At 38.4% G+C, this 17,770-nt stretch overlaps 1 protein-coding gene across 26 annotated transcripts in view; it reads right to left on the bottom strand.

Annotated features, from left to right (window-relative positions):
* FBXO34 (F-box protein 34) overlaps window positions 1–17,770 on the bottom strand; it is an 86,066-nt gene that overhangs the window by 29,886 nt on the left and 38,410 nt on the right. For 5 of the 26 annotated variants that reach the window (XR_007475670.1, XM_033404722.2, XM_033404725.2 and 2 more), the window contains one exon: window positions 5,452–5,539. The exons of the other annotated variants lie outside the window; for them this stretch is intronic. The gene's annotated coding sequence lies outside the window, so the exon portion shown is untranslated. The remainder of the gene's footprint in view (window positions 1–5,451; window positions 5,540–17,770) is intronic. 26 annotated transcript variants of the gene reach the window in all.

Genomic DNA, 17,770 nt, shown 5'->3' with positions numbered 1-17,770 from the left:
TTCATCTGTAGGAAATGTCCAGAATAGGCAAACCTATAGAGACAGAAAGTAGATTAGTGGTTGCCTAGGGTTGGTTGGCAGTGGGAGGGGAGAGAGCACAGAGAGATAGGAAATGACTGCTAATGGGCATAGAATTTCTTTTTGTAGTGATAAAATATCCCAGAGGAGCTTCCCTGGCAATCCAGTGGTTAGGAGTCAGCACTTTCGCTGCTGTGGCCCCAGGTTCAATCCCTAGTCAGGTAACTAAGATCCCACAAGCCACACAGAGCAGCCAAAAAGAAAGAAAGAAAGAAAGAAAGAAAATGTCCTAGAATTAGAGGTGATGGTTGCACAACTCTGTAACTACACTAAACACCAGTGAACCATACAGCTTAAAAAGGTGACTTTCCCTGGTGTCCAGTGGTTAGACTCCATGCTTCCACTGCAGGGGGTGAGGGTTTGATCCTTGGTTGGGGAACTAAGATCCTGCATGCCATGTGTCGCAGCCAAAAAAAAAAAAAAAAAAATTAAAAGACAAAAAAGGTGAATCTTACAGTATGTGATTTACATCTAAATTTAAAAAGTGAATGGAAGAGAACAGTCAATAAGATTTGAGGTGGGAAAAACATAAAAACTCCAAAACATATGCTAAAACTATAGTAACCAAAACAGTATGGCAGTAGAGCAGAAACAGGTAAGGAGTTCAAGATAACAGCATCCTCAATATTGGAGATGCATAGTTAGTGGGAAAAGCAGAATGTTTGAATAAATTGAGAAAACCAAATATCTGAGTGAAAAGGTAGATGCCTACTATACCATAAAAACTTAAAAGTGCCATATTGAGTAAACTGTAAAATTCAATACTGTCAATTATGAGAATATGATTTTAAAATCTTAGTGGGAAGTAAATCCTTTCCTAAGCAAAAGACACAAAATATTGACATATCTGACTAAATACAAATTTTAAACATCTATTTGGGGAAAAGACACCATAAAGTTAAAAGACAAGCAAAAGACTGGGAGAATATTTGCAATATACACAAAGATTAATTTCCATGACATTAAACAGTTCACCCTAGCCAATGGGGAAGGAGCTGAGTGTCAATATTTTAGCATAATTCTACTGGTGTAAAACAAACAAAACTGAAAAGACTATATATATAGTTTGCCAAATACATAAAAAAATATATAATGCCCAGCAAACTGGATATTTTGGAAGGTGAGTTAGGGACATGTTATTTTTTTCACATCTATTTTCAAACACTCTTTGAATTTCTGACTTTACAATATCAAAAATAATTTTAGAAGGAAAAAAGACTGAGAAGCAAAACTTCAAGGAGATGAGGGCCACTGAAGGATTTTTCAAAGAGAAGTAGGCTGGTTGGATTAGTTTTCTTGACAGATCCCTGGAGCAGCTTTACAAAGAAGGGCTATGAAAAGCACCAGTTTGGAAACAGGTATTGATTCATTTCTGTATTCAACAAATGCTGAACACCTACTGGGGCTCGGCACTGAGTTAAGCACTGGGACCAATTAGAAATGTTGCAAGTTGTCTCAGCAAAAGGTCAAGTATACTAGGTATACAATACTTTGGGGACTGGTACAAGGGACATAAGGCATCATTTTTAAGGCCTCTGTGGATAATATCCTTCTGATACTCCTTACCTTACAAGAGGACCAGATACTGCTAATAAGTATAATCCATTTTTTGACAACTTGAATAGAAAAAGCAAAAAGTCCATATCAGCCTGTTCCTGCAAGTCCTGTTTTCAAGATTCTTTGACTGTGTAAACCCCATGTCCTAAAAATCTTTGAACGAAGAAATTTCAAAGCCACCCTTGGTCATTTTCTCTGTATCCATTTTTTTTTTCATTCCTTGGTTTTGACAAAAGATGACCAAAAACAGGACACAATATTAATAGTTAACCCAAAGGAAAAACATTTTAGTGAATCATATTATAGATATTTTTAATTGTGATTTAATCTGCACTGGTTTCTTTTTACAGTTGACATGTTCCCATTTTTATCACACCCATCTGCTATTTCAACAGCAACCCAGTTTTAGCAAAAGTTAAAGACCATGACTATACATAAAAATTTTTTAAACTTTCTCATCTTAAAACTCATTTTTTAAAAGTGTCCACTAAGTGAAGGGAGGCAGGAAAAATAAAAAAAAACCTGCTGGTAACTTTGGCAAACAATTCACCCTACCACTTAGCTTAGGGGCATTTCAAAGATGTGAGAAGTGTGGCAGCAGCTCCACGTTATACCACTACGTTAGGGCTAACTGCTTTATCATCTAGGGCTGAGAAAAGGAGCTCCTCTGACGCTGCTGGTTAAGCAGGCAATCACTATCACCTAGACAAAGTCCACCGCCTGAATGAGCTTTTATTAAAGGTACCATAATGCTACCACAATTCTCCCCAAACCATACCAACAAGGTCCCTCATTTTTAGATTTCCTATTTCAAATGCATGCTGTGGGCAATGCCAAGGAAAATGGAGGTCAGTTTCTGAGGAAGAGATTATGGCAAGCATGACAGTTAGGACCTGCACACCCCAAAACAGTCCCAATTTCATAGTATTTTATTGTTTTCACATAAGATGCCTTGTTAATTAAATATGTTATTCAAAATGATTTAACAGTCGTACTCATGAAATATTTTTTAATAAGAATAAAGTTCAGAGCTTCCCTGGTGGCGCAGTGGTTAAGAATCTGCCTGCCAATGCAGGGGACATGGGTTCGAGCCCTGGTCTGGGAAGATCCCACATGCCGTGGAGCAGCTAAGCCCGTGCACCAACTACTGAGCCTGTGCTCTAGAGCCTGTGAGCCACAACTACTGAAGCCCACGTGTCTAGAGCCCGTGCTCTGCGTCAAGAGAAGCCACCGCAATGAGAAGCCTGCGCACCGCAACTAAGAGTAAGTAGCTCCCGCTCGCCGCAACTAGAGAAAGCCCTAGCGCAGCAAAAAAGACCCAACTCAGACAAAAAAACAGATAAATAAATGAATAAATAAATAAATTTATTTTAAAAAAAAAGAATAAAGTTCAAAGCCCAGAAAAAAAAGTCTTTTCAGACTCTCTGTAGAGAGCATACAATCATATGGAAAAAACCTGGCCTAATCCCCCTGAGCCATTTGAGAAAAAGAAGCATTTCTTCCCAGGCAGGAGATCACCAGAAATTACAACAGATTTAAAAAACAAAAACTAACAAATAACAACCAAAAAAAAACCGCCCCAGCCATTAGCACATACAAAGTGCCTGACCTGTATCTCATAAACAGAGGGGGAAAAACTCTCTAATTAAAACACAAAAGATGGTGAGGGAAGGAGAAAAAACTGAAGACTGAAAAAAGGGGCAATAAGCAGCAGTTACCAGAAGCCATTTTAGTAGCAATATTTAACAAGTGGATATGGCTATACCCTCGGTCTTTAGAAATTATTACCATCTTCACAGCTTTGAACAAGAAGGTTCACCTGGACATCTAATATAATTTCACATGCACAGTGTCAAATATTTATTCCTTTTATATCCTGTCAGATATTTGTTCCTTTTAGCCACAACTGTCCTGAGCCTTAAAAATATATGTAAATAGATGCATTTCTCGACAGAGGAATCCAGGAGAAGTACCTGAGAGTCCCACATCCCCCTCCTGAGAGATTACAAGCAATTTCTTCCACTTCAGTTGCCACACTGGTATCCTAACACTTTTCTATTCTAGACTTAACCAAAAGGTAACCATCAATAGATAGACAAAGGGGACTTCCCTGGTGGCGCAGTGGTTAAGAATCCACCTGCCAGTGCAGGGGGCACGAGTTCGATCCCTGGTCTGGGAAGATCCCACATGCCGCGGAGCAACTAAGCCCGTGCGCCACAACTACTGAGCCTGCACTCTAGAGCCCGCGAGCCACAACTACTGAAGCCCACGCACCTAGAGCCCGTGCTCCGCAACAAGAGAAGCCACCAAAATGAGAGAAAGCCCGTGGGTAGCAATGAAGACCTAAGACAACCATCCATCCATCCATCCATCAATCAATCGACAAAGGAGAACTTAATGGACTATGAGGTGGCCTGGTGTGAAATTAAGGGTAATGAGAGTCTAACCAACCCAAACACATCAAATCTAATGGGGAAAGCAGGACACTGAATTTGAGCAAAATAAGTTAAGAATGGAGACAAGTCACAAGATTGGAAGACTCACTAAATGAGTGAGCAATAAATGTCTGCTGCAGAGTGGATGAGGTGACCAGGTTGCCAGATCCAGCCACTTGGGCAACTGGAATGGCTACAGAATCTGAGACAACTAGGTACTGTGGTTCCCATTCTCTGTAATACCAAAGTATGTGACCTGAAACTGCTCTGTATTTCCTTATGTCCCCACACATCCATACCAAAAACTAACAGCAGGTCATCTGGTTCAACATCTACTTACAGATGGTAACTTCTTCCTTTATGAAAATGAAAAGTATTCTAGAATCAGTAGAATTTTTTCCTGACTGCATTTATATATGATTTGCAAACCAACAGGAGACTGGCTAAGCCTACTGAGAACTCCCTTAAATTGTTGAATCTATTTACCTATTTTTTTCAAGAATTAGATCTGAGACTTCTGGGTAAGGATGGTGGACTAAACACATAGCTATTCACTGATCCTTCCCCAAACACCAAGGGATAATTTTTTTTTAAGATATAAACCCACAGAGATGAAGAGAACTGAAGATTACAGCCACAAATTTTTGAAAGCTGGAAAATAAATGATTAAAAGGTAAAGGACCCAAAGACCCAAGAAAACGAATCCTAAGGTAAGCTTCCGGGAATACTTCTCCAAAAGGCTCAGCAGGGATAAATGGGAAGAATTAACAGAAAATCTTTCTGAAATGCAATTCTCAGATTCCTTTTCACTCTCTCAGGCAGGCAGACAAATGCCCTTCCCTCACCCTTGCAAGACTGAAGGTAATCTAAGGAGGTTTATAAATAAACAGAGATTTATATGGACTAGGAATCACCAGGTAAAGTGAAGGCAGTTTAAGTTAACATATGTACTAGATTCCAGTCCATAGTGTGTTGGTAAATAAACGTTTAACAACTGGCTGGGGTTTGGGGGGGTGGGAGGACAAGTGTAGTTATTTGCAATGTTTGCTGTTTACTAGTATAGCTGCTTCAAGCTACAAAATGATGTCACTGAATGCAGAGTTCAGAAGCGATGTCTATTACTACATGGTATTCCCACCATATAGACAGACGTACTCTCAAGAACATCCACAATAAAAGAAAAAAAAGTAATACAATACATAGAAAGTGGTGGGGTTTTAGTACTTATTAATTTTTAATATAACATTTAATTATAAATCCGCATAACCTTTAATAATTGTAGTATGTAGCAACTCACTCGCAAAGTTCCTGAAAATTTAACAATTGTCTCTGATGTGCTAGTACTAGTCACTGACCCCAGCTCCCTCCCCTCTATCAATACCTTTCCCAAAAGGCTGACAGCCAGGCCTTCACTTCCAGGCAGTGGAGATTAGAAGAGATGTCTCTGGGGAATTTGACCAGTGATTAGTCTACAAGGAAAAATATAGAGATACTGAAAAGTTCCCAAACTAAATTTGACCAGACAGATCATCCTACCTCAAAGCACACAATTGATAAGTCCTACTTGCATGTTCAGAGCTCACAGTCAGCTTCTTAGGATCCCACTCTTAAATATTAGCAAACAGCCAAGAGTTGTTAGACATCTCTAGTATGAAAAATAGAAACGGAAACAGAAAAAGAAAGCTGAGAGAGAGACTAGGGTCAGCTTCACAGGCACGTGACCTAGGCAGTCACATAGCACCCTGTACTTGGAAGAGTTCCATGTTAGGTTTGACGCTATGCTCTTGCTGTCTTGGAATGCTTTAATAATGTTAAACAAGGAGTCCCACATTTTCACTCCGTACTCAGCCCTACAAATTACATAGCTAGTCCTGATAGAGATTATGTAGGCAGAAGAAAATTCTGGGGAGAAAAACACCATTAATATTTTCAGAAACATAAGATAAAATATTACAAACATGAAGCCAGAAGAGTATGCTAAAAAAAAAAAAGACAAAAAGGAGAAAGTGATCACAAGCATGCTTTCTTGGTAATTAAAAATGTAACAGCTGAAATGTTATATTATATATGTTATATTCAACAGAATAGCATAGAATTCTGGAAGATTAGTCCAGGAGGTCCAATATCTGCATAATAAGAGTTCAAGAGGGGATAAAAAGGAAAAAAGGGAGAAAGTCATCAACAAAACAGTTCCCAGATTGAAAGGGTTCATCAAGTGCTCAGCACAATGGAGGGAACCAAACTCACACTAAGGTATATTATTGTGCAATTTTAAACACTCAGAAATGAAAGAACTGATCATATAAATAATCACAAACTTAATGGCTTTCAGCTTCAAAAGCAATGCAGTAAACATGGAAGAAATTAGAAAACAATGAAGTCATGCCTTGAAGATCTGCAAGCTAGAATTCTACAGCCAGCCAAACAAACAATTAAGAGTAAGGACAAAGTAAGACATATTCAGTCATTCAAGGTCTCAGAGGTGATTAAAAATCAAACTCCCATTAATCTTTCTCAGGCAGCTACTGGAGAATACATTCTGACAAAGTAAGACACAGGAAGATATGAGATCTGGAAAACAAAAAATCCAACACACAGAGGCAAAGAGTAACCCCAAGATGCTGGTGAAGGGAAGTCCCAGGATAAGAAGTATGCATAAAAACAGTGGGCAACCAGTCCAGATGTGATCACACCTTCAGGAAGATGGGAAGTTAATGGAACACCTGAAGTGTCAGAATCCTGAAAGGAAAGTTGAGCAAGTTGCAATTTGAACTATAAAAGGAGTTAATATAAAAGTAGGCAACAAAGAAAAATATAAATTTCAGAGAAAAACAAACGTTGTACAGAAAAGTAAAAGTGTTCACAGATTACTACATGGCTTAACTGTGAATAGCACATTCACTTTTTTTTTTAAAGGTGTGTGTGTGTGTGTGTGTGTGTGTGTGTATATATATACTTTTTTTTTTAGCTGTGTCAGGTCTTAGTTGTGGCACACGGGGTCTTCGTTGCCACATGCGGGATCTTTAGTTGCGGCATGCAGGATCTAGTTCCCTGATCAGGGATCGAACCCGAGCCCCCTGCATTGGGAATGCAAAGTCTTAACCACTGGACCACCAAGTGCAGAGTCTTAACCACTGGACCACCAAGCACAGAGTCTTAACCACTGGACCACTGGACCACCTCCAGTATTCAGTGTAAACACTGAATACTGATCTAAGCAGTTATGAACATCTATACCAAGACAGGAAAACAAAAAAGGTACCTGGGGATGTGGAAAAAGAACTAAATCCTCATCTGCCGTAATGGGAAATCAAGAGATAATACTTGAAGGTGAGAAATCAAGAAATCAGAATACAAGAATGCTATTAAGAATGACAAGGTTCAGAACTTGCTACCCCAAAATAACGGTGCCTTGGCATAGTGAATATTTTAAGCTGAAGAAATCTGAGAAAGGACAGGTGCAGGAAGGACTCTCTGACCTTCTCTTCTACCCTGAAGCAGATCCTAAGACCCTCATGTGAGAGATGTCCTCCCTATACCTGGAGGAAGGGAGGATCCTCATTTCTGAAGCTGGAAGGACAAGGAGAGAAATTCAAAGTAACTGGCCTTGTTTCCCCAGTTTACTAACTTTAGCTCATGTTATTTTGTCCTATCACGTTCTTCCAAGACTTTCTACTCTTTCAAACCCAATATAAAAATGCTCAAGCTAAACCACTTCTTCACGTCTGCATTTCCTCATGAAGACTCCCATGTTACATAAAACATATATTAAATAAATGTGTATGCTTCTCCTTTGTTAGTACGTCTCTTGTCAGTCCATTTACAGGGCGCTAGCTAGAGAACCTAGGAGTAGAGTAGGAAGAATTTTTACTCCCCTGCAAGAACAAAGAGGTAAGAATCAGCTATAAGAAATTAAAGTGTTTGCCTCTAGAGAGGGAGAAGTGAGGGATGAAGTGGGAGAACTGTTACTTTTCAAAACAAGTCTTACAGAGCTACTGACTCTTTAAACTATGCATATTTAACACTTTGATAGAAAAAAATACAAAATAAAAACATGAGAAAAGCTAGCAGAAGTTCAGTTTGATTTAGTTCATGATTCCTTTTTCAGTTTACAAGATTTCCCAACAAGAAATTTTTCTCCTTTCATTTGTGGTATTTCCAATTTTTCTACAACATTTACTACTTGCCCAGTAAAAAGTTAATAATCATCTTACAGATACTCCAACTATTATTTAGGGATATTCCTGTATCATATGATACCCAACCTGGTGCAGCTTGGGAAATGGTGGTAGCTTACCTCCCAGGAGTTACCACAGCAGTCCACACCAAATGACTCCCTATCTCACAATGGGTTTCCCTCTGCAAGCCTACATTCTTTCAAAACACTATAAAAAAGACTTTCCATTTAACCCTGTGAGAAATTCAGATAATAAACACAACAAACTCTAGAGTGTGCCTTTAAGGGCAACAAATTCAATTTCTTTCACATCTTTATTATTCCAGACACTAAATTAAAAGTTTTCAGTACATATAAATTTCAAGATACCTTATTTAAACACAACTGGATAGCATCTGGTATTTGTTTTTATTCTTTCCTTATATAGCTGTCAGGTTGACTCTTATCTAGCTAGTAAAGTTATTATAGTCAGTTTACAAAACACAGTTCAGATAAGTAAATGCTGTCACATCCTCTGTGCACCTCCAGATTGAACGATGATGGTGGTCATGGTCAGCATAGGATATTCAAGGAGGAATTTGCTTAGCACAGAGGACTAAGCCTATCTGTAGACAGATGTGGTCCAGCTCAAGCAGCTACACATGTTTTCACTTATTCCTTTAAGAGTGATTGGATTTGTTTGGATTTGCTATAGAATCATTTCTGGATTTAAGGAAAACTAAACAAGGTTTTACAGCTTGTTATGTTGGCAGGCAGGTAGCCATGAAGAAATCCTAATCTAAAAAAGATCCCTTTTGCACTTAAAATTGAGGTGGGTCAGACATACCTGAAGGCATGGACTACATTTCTCATCTTCATTCTGCCTAATCATGGCAAAGACTGTTTTGTCTTCATTATTAATTAGTGAACCCTAGCCTAGGTCATGTGGCCTGTAGGATCATGAACACTCCTTACATACGTACACCTAATGCCAATAAAATATGCCTCTGACATTAAAAAAAAAAGCCTTAAATTTTTCTCAAACTTGCAACAAAAACAAGCTGCTACCAGAAGAATTTCTTTTTTTGTCAAAGTGAAATTAAACCTTGCCAATATACACAAAGAACATACTTCCAGATTAGTGGCTGTTAACCAGCTTAATCTCAGGACACTCAAAACTTCATGTTCACACTAGAGTGCTTTAGGGAAATAATACTCATCTCTTCCAGCTTCTAGATAGCTCTCGGCCTTCATCTGGTTTCTTGCCACCTTCATCCATCCCCATCTAACCCTCCCCCCAAAAGCAGCTTTTTTTGTCACATTTTGTTTTTTGAAACGATTGCTTTTTCCATTCTAAGTTTTCCCAAACTATTCCAGGGTTCTGACAATTCTGCCAGTGACTAAGTCTCCTCCTGGGAATAGCCTCATTATCACCATTGAAAACAATCTCTCCTAATACTGACCGATAAGAATCTGGAAACTCTTTGTAACTTCGGGAATGCAAATCCCACCCTACCCAATCTAAAGATAAACTTATTACAAATGGAATAATGGACTCACCACAGGACAGAACTCTAGCAGTCTTTGTGTTCCAATTAAGCTATAGAGTTTTGTGTATAATCCTAATTCTTACTAATATGAAGAATTTACTATTTCCTTCCTCATAACCAATTAATACATAAATTACTAAGAGTCAAGCAAGCACAAAAGAAAAATGGAAAAAAAAAAAAAAATCACCACACACACTCAACACAAAAAGGTGAAACTCAGCAGCAAATGCCCGAATGTTTTTAAGGTGATACAGCCTTCCAACTGATCATCTGTTTCAGAAATATTTTGTGCAGTACATGTGTTGTGCGGGTAACTTGTTTTTGGCAAGCTAGTCCTCCTGGCTTGGACAATCAACAGCAGATAACCTAAAATAAAAGGTCTTTTCCTGTATCCCTCAAATGGAACAACTATTTAGAAACTTAATTCTTGCAAAAAAAGATATCCAAAACAGAGAAGATCATGTATTTCTATCATCACCATTTTGCGTCTATCTAGCTTGCTCAATATTCATGGAAAGTTACATAATCATAGTCCATTCATTCTGGAAACGTGAGAGAGCAATGCAGAGATGATTCCCCCATCCACACACAGCCCCCTGAAGAAGCAATGTCCAAAAGTTATTTCACATCGACCAGAATCAACATGGGCCATTTTGTAGTCACAGCGGAGAACGTGTAGCTCAGGGGTATATAACCTTTTTTGTGCTACAAACTTCTTTGGCAGTATGCAAACATTATAGACTCTGGAATTATTTTTTAAAGCAAAAATACATACACTGAGAAAACCGATTATATGGTTATAAAAATATTTAAAACTCATATAGTATTCAATACACTTCTTGTTTAATATATAAAATAGTGAGCTCTAATGACAAGTCTATTAACTACCATAATTTCCAAATTATGACCAACATAAATAATATTTTCAAGGTATCTATAACAACTACAATGTAATATAAAAATATCTGTCAATTGATGACAAAGTCACAGGGACTGCTGACTTGCTGTGGTTTGAAGCAATTGGTACATTTCAGTTAGAGATTAGTGAAAACAAGAATCTAACATTTTTCTCATTCAAGCTCATGGATCGCTGAGGCTTTTAAAGTATGCTCATCCTGGAGCATTTAAAGAGGCATTTAGGGACTTCCCTGGCGGTTAAGACTCTGCCCTTCCAATGCAGGGAGTGCAGGTTGGATCCCTGGTCAGGGAACTAAGATCCCACGTGTCGCGCAAGAGGCATTTAGAGATCACTTGGTTCAACCTCTTCATTTAAAAGATAAGGGAACTAAGGAGGAATTGATGACACTGCTTGCCTGAAGTATCTTCGTTCCAAATCACCGAGTTCTATTTAAAGTAAACCACTGTTTTCTTCTGAAAACCTGAATCTCACATCTAGACATACTTAGCACTTACTTCAAATTTGCATCTCAGTTTCATCATCTGTAAAATAAAGGTAATAATCCAACTTTGGAAGAATCTTAATGTGAAAACCAAATTTTAAAATCCATGTTAAAATACTATAGCAGTACCTTTAAAGGTAAGGCTAATAATTATCAATTAATTCCATGAGAAATCAAAGGCAAGTTATTCTTGTTCCTTAGTACACCTTAAATAATATCAAATTGTGATTTATTTACAACATTAAATATTTTATGCTATCAAGTGGATTTGCCAAAAGACAAACTGACCCTAGAAATAAGCCACTTTGAAACCGTGCACCTCAGATTGGGACTCAAACCCAGCCAAAACCCAGACTGGGACTTGAACCCATGCAGCCGGGACTCAAACCCAGCCAAAACCCACAGTCTTCCAACTGAGATCACACACCTGGTTTCAGGGCCTGGTGAAGCTCAGGTTCTTGATGTCTCATCATAGAAATAATTCAGTGAGAGACAAAGTTATAGGTAAGAAGTAGATTTAGTTAGAAACACACTCCACAGACAGAGTGTGGGCCATCTCAGAAGGCAAGAGTGGCCTTGGGAGAAACACACTCCATCTCAGGTGAGAAAGGCACGAGGGTATGGGTTTGTCAGTTTTTATAGGGATAGGTAATTTCATAGGCTAATGAGTGGGAGGAGTATTCTAGCTATTTCGGGAAAGGGCAGGGATTTCCAGGAAGTCAGCCACTGCCCACTTTTTGATCCTTATTGGCCTTGGAACTGTCTTGGCGCCTGTGGGTGTGTCATTTAGCTTGCTGACATGTTACAGTGAACATATACTGAGGCTCAAGGTCTAGTGTAAGTCGACTTGTCCGCCATCTTGGACCCATTTGGTTCTAATCAGTTTATGTCATGTCCTCGGGCTATGTCATTCTTTCAAAGGCCCTGCTCCCTTCCCACCTGTTTCAACTTCAAGTAGAAAATATGTTTAGAACTAAAAGTATTGGCTTTGGAGTCAGACTCTTACAAGCTATGTGCCTGTAATTCTATGCAAACTGCTTGTTTTATCTGATCCTCCGTTTTTCAATCAGTAAAATAGGAGTAAATGCTAACAACCATATGAGACTGCCATAATTAAACGTCAATCCCTTTCTCTTAAAAGGGTCAGTGAGGAATATAGGATTCAGATAACCTCATAAAGCAGTAAGGAAGCTTTTCTGATTTATGCATTATGGATATTTACTTTTTCCCCCATATTGTTCCTAGTGAATTTGAGGTTCTTGCTTCATCGCAAAAGAATTTGGAAAAGAAGTAATAGGTAAGAAGTGGAATTATTTAGAGAGAAACACAGTCTACAGACAGTGTGGGCCATCTTGAAAGTCAAGAGGCAAGAAGCTTTCACATATGGTGTGGTTAGTTTTTATGGGCTGGATAATTTCATAGGCTAATGAGTGGGAGGATTATTCCAATTATTTTGGCGATGGGGCAGAGATTTCCAGGAATTGGGCCACTGCCCACTTTTCGGCCTTTTATGGTTAGCCTCAGAACTGTCATGGTGCTGGTGGGTGTGTCATTTAGCATGCTAATGTATTACAATGAGTGTATAATGAGGCTCAAGGTCTACTGGAAGTCGAGAACCTTCTGCCATCTTGGACCTAGTCGGTTCTCACAAGTTTTCGCCAAGTACTATGGCTGTGTCATTCTTTTAAAGGTTGTGCCCTGCCCCCTTCCCTCTTGTTTCAATGTCACTTGATAAAATTATTTAAAATAGAATAAAGTATGACACAAATAATATCCTCAATTCATGGTCAGTGCAGAATCTCTCAGCAATCTAAAAGAAAGCCAATCAAATAGCCAGCAATTTTTTTCCATGTTTAAAAAGAAATTACACAGTAAAGATAGTGTTACTGTGCTTTGAAAAAGGAAGGGAATTAAAACCAAAGGCCATTCCCAAATTTCTAAACCAGACAAAAGCAAACAAACATTTGGAAGACAACAGTCACACAAAATAATTTAAGTACATATTTAAGTATGCAAGTGGGGGAATAAAATGCCAATAGAGGCAAGGCTACTCAACTTCTTCCCACACATTTTGTTTTGCTTGCCTCCACAAAAAGAATTCAAAGTGGTCGACTGTAGACATGTCAAAGTTATATGCAAACATTTTAGTTGACTAGGAACAATATACAGAAAATACAGTAGGTAGTCCTGGAAACACAAAAGGCTCACAGTCCAAAGCAGATTTGTTAAACACTAGGGGCGGAAAAAAGAACCATTATCTGTCATGCCCTCCTGTCACACCCTTTTATTTGTAGTCATAGCTGCAAGCTGTTTTAAAGACAATGGCAATGTTATTAAGGGTACCTTCATGCTGTGCCAAAGCACATATACAGAGCAATTCAGAACAATCAGTCTTACTTTCATAAGAGCAAAGGTTGCAGCCAAATGAAATGGGTGGATACCATATTAAACAATCTTGGAATTAGCTAATAGGATATGGGAAAAAATGATCATAATGCCGATGCTTAAGTTCCCTTCCTCCTTTACACAATAAAAATTTTTACTATTTGAAAAGCACTAGTCGAGAAAGGTTCCATTTACTAAGATGTAAATATGGCCTTTTTTTAAGCACAAAGATGCTTATTATTTCCTTGTATAATCTGTAAACTTAAAATATATGCACGGGATACTAGATTTGACATCATATAAAAAGGATACTATGTAGAAACAACTATAGTAGAAAGCTTTAAACATAGGCACTGCAACTAGAGAAAACCAGGTGTTTCACAAACATTTAATGAAAATGGAAACTGAATGAAGGCAATAAGTAACATAAAACCTAATGCTTGGTTTGTTGTGGCTATTCTACTGCTCTATTCCTCAGGAAACAAATTATTCTCCCACTGGTTTTCCTGACTCCGTTTTCCTAACCATAATGAAGTTCAAAACATTAAGCAATTGTTTTTGAAAATTTGGTAATCACATAACTTCATGGCTTACTTTCAAGCACAGAATAAGCTAATTGTTTTTTAAATGATTGGGAAGAGGACTATGTATTATATACATGCAAATATATTTAAGTAGGCCTTTCAGCTAGAATGTAAAATTTATCTGATAAAACAGTGAGCTACTCTGTACGACTAGACTACACAGGTTTAAAATGCAGCACTTTATCTGTCATTGTGGCATGTCAATATTTTAAGCAATGTATTCAATCTAAATTAATTACAATAGTTGATGCTCTGTTAACTGGCTTCAAGGCAAAAATCAGAAAAGGGACAAAAAAGAGCTTAAACAATGATATGACCATAATTACATCAACATAGCCTTATATACAAACATAGTACTATTAGTAGTAAAATGGAAAAAATATGAGGGATAAAATTCAGTGAAAACTTTTATACAACAATTTTAATAGGTTGCTTTTAAGACCTATATTTATGAAATATTACATTCAGGTTGCTTTTAAGACCCATATTTATGAAATATTACGTTCAGATACAATTCTAATGCATTAATTAGAACTTCTATTTTAGGTTAATAGCTAGTACGAGAGAGCTACTGCTCAAACTAAACTGAAAGGGGAGTATCTTCTCAGACACACTGTTATTTTTTTTGTTTGTTTTTTGTTTTTTGTTTTTTTTGCGGTATGCGGGCCTCTCACTGTCGCGACCTCTCCCGCTGCAGAGCACAGGCTCCAGACGCGCAGGCTCAGAGTCCATGGCTCACGGGCCCAGCCGCTCCGCGGCATGTGGGATCTTCCTGGACCGGGGCACGAACCCGTGTCCCCTGCATCAGCAGGCAGACTCTCAACCACTGCGCCACCAGGGAAGCCCAGACACACTGTTTTTAAAAGACCCCACAGGGTTTAAGCTCTCTCTTCTTGGGCAGCTCCTCAGTAGGTTCAATATCTACTGCCCTATTTTGCTCTAAGAATAGGAACCATTTATGAAAATTTCTGCCAAAAATCACAAGGTAGATAAAACCCATATTTTTAACAAATCTTTTTAAAATGTGTATTTTGAAAACCAGCCTCACACAGAGCTCCAAACCTAGAAAAAAGATTACAATAAAAATAGGTTGGGATGGTACTTCCCTGGTGGTCCAGTGGTTAAGACTCCACGCTCCCAACGCAGGGGGCCCAGGTTCGATCCCTGGTCAGGGAACTAGATCCCGCATGCCGCAAGTAAATGATCCCACATGCCACAACAAAGATCCCGTTTGCTTCAACTAAGACCTGGCACAGCTAAATAAATAAATACTTTTTAAAAAATAGGTTGGGGACTTCCCTGGTGGTCCAGTGGTTAAGACTCTGCTTCCACTGCAAGGGGCATGGGTTCGATCCCTAGTCGGGAAACTATATCCTGCATGCTGCCCGACACGGCCAAAAAAGAAAATAAATTAAAATTTTTAAAAAAGAAAAAAAAAGGTTGGCCACTGGGACTTCCATGGCAGTGCAGTGGATAAGACTGTGCACTCCCAATTCAGGGGGCCTGGGTTCAATCCTTGGTCAGGGAACTAGATCCCACATGCATGCCACAACTACGAGTTCACATGCCACAACTAAGGAGCTGGCGAGCCACAACTAAAGGAGCCCTGGAGCTGCAACTAAGGAGCCCACATGCTGCAGCTAAGGAGGCCACCTGCCGCAACTAAGGAGCCTGCCTGCCACAAATAAGACCTGGTGCAACCAAATAAATAAATAAAGGTTGGCTACCTAAATTATTTGTTATTTACAGTGACTTTAGGCACAATCATTTATCGTTAAGACTGAGGCCATACTTTTAAACTTATCCTGTAAATTCGGTGAGAACGATGCAAGAAGTTTAGCACTTACCCAAAGCACTGCAAAAATCAAAAGAGAGGTACATCTCATGTTTCCAAATGGCATTCCAAAAAACTGCCCAAAGCAAGTATAATGCTGTAAATCTTTTCAGAATTATTTATTATAAATAATAAATTATTTTTAAAGCAAAATTAGAAAATATAAATGAATTCACTCTGTTTTATGTATTTGGAACCTACTTGAAGGTCAAAAGAAAAAACAGCTTAATTGAACAGAACATAGAAAACTAATAAATCATTCATTTCAATCAAACCCTCACCTCACCCTCACTACTTTGAAGTACAGGAACTCTGCTAATCGCTTGACATTTGTGGAAGCTTCAGTTTGGGGTATTTTGCTTTGTGCTTTTGTTTTCCAATAAAACTGACTGCTATGGATCAAAGAAAAATCATATGAAAACATAAAATTATTCAAGTTCACAGTAAAATAAAGTGGTGGGAGAGTATAAGGAAATTGAAATACAGGAGAATTCATTGAAAGATTCCAGCCCCACCTCCCAAAATGACTTGAAATTATGTCTAATTAATACCCAAACTTATATATTCTGAAAGATTTTTTCATGGATGAGAAAGACAGTGATGGTATTAAGACAACTCAGGGCTGGTGTTTCAAGAATTAGAGATGATCTGCGATTCCCAATATAAAAAGTACAGCACTCAATTCTGGAAAGTCTTTTTAAATTTTTAACTGGTAGAACAGAGGTTACCATAGTAAAAACTAAAATCACAAGCATAAACATAAACCTATAGCCAATTTTATTAGAATTGAGACATACTAACTCATTAAACAATTTCATCACTTTACCAGCAGACATGTCACTGTAACTAAGCAATAAATCCAAATACTATTCTTTCTTTTGTGCATCCTTAGAAGGTATCAAATAGCTTGATTTATTTTCTGATGTAAAATCCTAAATTTGTTTAATGCATACAAACATACACATTTTTTAAAAACACCCACTACCGAGACCTTCTTAAACCCACATTAAAAAAAAAAAAAAAGGTAGATGAGACAGTATTTCCATCCACGATTTAGCTTAATCCTAAGAATATTCCTCCAGGATTCTGTCCAATGTCTAGCAATATACCTACATCTGGTTAATGCACCAGTTCAAGATACTTTTCATTTTAAAGTTACTTTGTAACACCAATACACTAAAAAACAGAAACTAAAAACGGATTTTATAGTCTAAGGTATAAAATCACTCATTATCAAAGTGTCAGTTCTCCCTCCTCAAAAGAATAAGTATGCAGGGGCTTCCCTGGTGGTGCAGTGGTTAAGAATCCGCCTGCCGATGCAGGGGACACAGGTTCAAGCCCTGGTCCAGGAAGATGCTCCACATGCCGCGGAGCAACTAAGCCCGTGCACCACAACTACTGAGCCTGTGCTCTAAGGCCAGTGTGCCACAACTACTGAGCCCACGTGCCACAGCTACTCAAGCCCGTGTGCCTAGAACCCGTGCTCCGCAACAAGAGAAGCTACCGGCAATGAGAAGCCCGCGCACCACAACGAAGAGTAGCCCCTGCTCACCGCAACTAGAGAAAGCCTGCGCACAGCAACAAAGACCCAATGCAGCCAAAATAAATAGATAAATTAAATATATATATAAAAAGATTAAGCATTCAGTTTTATAATGACAAAGTATACATTAACCTCAAAAGAAAGTCACAACAGTTGAATTTAATATATGCCAAAGCCCTCATTTCAGATGCTACCCTAACCCCATATCTAGTATGACAGGAGGGAGTAACAATCTGTGGTAGCAAACC

The sequence above is a fragment of the Orcinus orca genome, chromosome 2 (genome assembly GCF_937001465.1).
Source record: "Orcinus orca chromosome 2, mOrcOrc1.1, whole genome shotgun sequence".
Taxonomy (NCBI): domain Eukaryota; kingdom Metazoa; phylum Chordata; class Mammalia; order Artiodactyla; family Delphinidae; genus Orcinus; species Orcinus orca.
The sequence above is the reverse complement of the archived record's forward strand: the minus strand, read 5'-3'. Positions and strand labels throughout refer to the sequence as shown.